Source organism: Camellia sinensis, chromosome 4, assembly GCF_055761805.1.
Source record: "Camellia sinensis isolate YWXY chromosome 4, ASM5576180v1, whole genome shotgun sequence".
Lineage (NCBI taxonomy): Eukaryota > Viridiplantae > Streptophyta > Magnoliopsida > Ericales > Theaceae > Camellia > Camellia sinensis.
Window position 1 is genome coordinate 58,913,031 of NC_138964.1, and position 2,844 is coordinate 58,915,874.

Consider the following 2,844-nt stretch of genomic DNA (forward strand, 5'->3'; position numbering starts at 1 on the left):
TATATCTTTCATTGTGAGAAGGCTGTCACGTTTTTTTTGGGCTCTAGTTGAAAATATGGGTAGCTAGTTTACCCTCCATGTGTATACTAGTGATGTTTACCCCTGGTGTGGCAGTACGAATGGTTTGCACACTATAAAAAAAAAAAAAAACCTAGCTAATGCTCCTATTAGCTGGAACTGTAGTGGATGATGCTTGGATCATGGTGTTGGATGATCTATCTGGGGGGGGGGGTTTACATTGATCTTAAAGTCGGCCACAAATAGTGACCTATGCCATTTTAAACAACGAAGTGCATAGTCATGCTTTCCAATTTTTGTATGCATTCAAGGATGGATTGAATTGGTTTGTGCTTATTACTTTTATTTTTATTGCACTGATCCCCTCTTCCACTTCAAAATCTGGAATTAGCAAGGGGGCACTAGCTGGCATTGTAGTAGGAACAGTTGCAGGTGCAGTTGTATTATCTGCTGTTGTGTCACTTCTCATATGGAGATTGCATATGAATAAATACACCGCAGTTTCAAAAAGACGTCGATGTGAGTATCTTATAATTACCAATATCTGAGGTGGAAGTAAATTTATCATGATTCTCCATTGTTTTGTCCCTACTTTTTGTAGTTGACCATAAGTATTTCAAAATGTTGGCAATTTTGATAAATATTCTAATTATTAATTCTATAAAAAAAATATAAAATACTCAGATCTATTATAGTAATCATTGGCTGCTTTAAACCGAGGTGGCTATTTGATATTTTTTCAAAGATCTGGTTTCAATATATGAAGTTTATCATGATAGCTTTCGTAGATGAACAGGAAGCTGCCAGTTTCCAAATTTCAGCTGTTCTATGGATACATGAAAGTGATGTATACGCATATTATCCCTCTGGAATTACCCTTCCAACTTATCAAAATAGCATGTTTGATTTTTGTTGAGATTAAAACTTCAAAAAATAGTTTTATAATGGGCAAACTTAAATAAGCACTTGTTCAACCCTGAGTAATAGGATTTAAAATTACCATGATTTACCATGGGCCTTGTGGGCTTGTAGAATGCATTCACCTTCCAAGACCAATGTAAGGGCACAAGTGACCGCAGAGGTTGGGAATGTCAACAATAAACATTTTGTATTAGCTCTCAAGGTAAAGATACAAGATTGCAGGAACAGTGAGACACTTGGATCCCTTGTTCAAATTTTGAGTTTTGTAATTGGAAATTATGCAGGTTAAGAGTATGCTTGATCCTTGTGAAGATGAAAATGATGACATTCAAGACGATGATGTGAGCTTGGGAGCTGATTTTGTACAAAGGGATGAGCATTCTGAATATGTCAGTGAGGTACTGTATTAACATTTCGTTCCTGTTTGTTCTCCATGAGCTTCACTAACTGCTGAAAGCTTGATTTACCATATAGAACAAGTGTTTAGTTAACTACTTGTCAATTTGTAACCCACTTTAGGTTAGCCATTCACTAGATAACCAATACATAGTCGCGCCAATAGGTAATTACATGTCTTTGTGCTCGGCTGTTTCAGCTTGTTTACATATTAGGTGTTTCCAGCATTCTCTGAAGTTTGAAATATGAATGACATTAGTTCTTTTGACAGATAAGCAGCAGAATTGTGATGATAATGGATGACATGGTTGATGAAGGTGATAACGACGCATGATGGGTTTCTTGATGCCAAAAGCAACCGGAGGCTAGGTATGTTCAGTCAAATTTTAAGTTCTATTTTTTGAAAAAAATTTAAATGCTTTTTAAAACTTTTTGGCGTTAAATGTCACAGGCAAACATGTGATCCATTCTGATCTGACTGAGAAAAAACTAATGGAAGTCAAGAAAGTCTTGGACATTGATGCCATGGTGATGTTTACAATTTTCTAGAAATTCATAATTGCACACATCTTGACATATTTTTGTGTTGATCTTTTGGAACTCTATCAAATTGAACAAGATTTGGATATTAATGAATCACATAACAAGTCCAACCATGTTGAATTTCAGAAAATGGGTAAGTGGATCAGAATACTAGCATGCTTATGCTTCATTATCTAGTGGTTTCTGTACTTTGCAACAACAGAAACTAAGAATGCTCATTGATGATCAGGGGTCAATAGGGACATGTCCACTCGTGGAATGCTCCACTCCATTGGATCAGATCTCACACACACATGGGGCAAATCTGAAACACATCAAAATGGCTCTATAAGAAGCAAGCAAAATGGTTTGAGGGCAAGGGATTATGGAAATACCCCCACAAGTAGAGCTGAGGTTAGTCTCTTTAGTCCTGAACTGCTTCCTTTTTACTTATAAACACTGATTCCAGTCACTCCACAAGTTTCACGGAAGTTTCGTCTGAAGCATTGTGTTTGCTTAATAGGCTCACATTAGGCGCCAAAATTTTAGCTACGAGGCTTATTTTTTAGCAACACATTGTGTTTGCTATTATATTTTATGCGTTATTTTGATTTTGGTTGTGCATGTATATTATATATATATGAATTATTGGTGGGTTCGTAAAACCCTTTTCTTTGATTTGTAGAGAATTGAATTGAAAGAACATTGTGCTTGAGTTATTTGTCCCTTCCCAATAAATAAATAAATAAATAAATAATTGGTGTGTTCTGTTCCTGAGCATCATTCTAAATGAACTGAATAAACCAGATTAATGTGGGTTTGACAGTCAGCTTGAATCAGTGTGGTTTTAAATTAAGAATGGTTTAAAAAAATCAGCATCTGCCACTCAGATTTGTTTCTATGACTAAAGGCAGACTTTGATGTAGGAGTTTCATAATAAGTTATGCTGTTATGGTTTCCCCTTACTGTCTGAAACATCTACAAATA

At 35.7% G+C, this 2,844-nt stretch overlaps 1 long non-coding RNA gene across 2 annotated transcripts; it reads left to right on the plus strand.

Moving 5' to 3' along the window:
* The first annotated feature begins 1,223 nt into the window (after positions 1 to 1,223).
* LOC114321989 (uncharacterized) lies at positions 1,224 to 2,265 on the plus strand. 2 transcript variants are annotated; one of them, XR_014365626.1, is made up of 4 exons: positions 1,224 to 1,337; positions 1,607 to 1,704; positions 1,787 to 2,011; positions 2,118 to 2,265. It is a non-coding gene; the product is annotated as an uncharacterized LOC114321989 (long non-coding RNA). The 2 variants fall into 2 exon arrangements; XR_014365625.1 differs by lacking the exon at positions 1,224 to 1,337 and having other exon boundaries at positions 1,418 to 1,704.
* Positions 2,266 to 2,844: the final 579 nt, after the last annotated feature.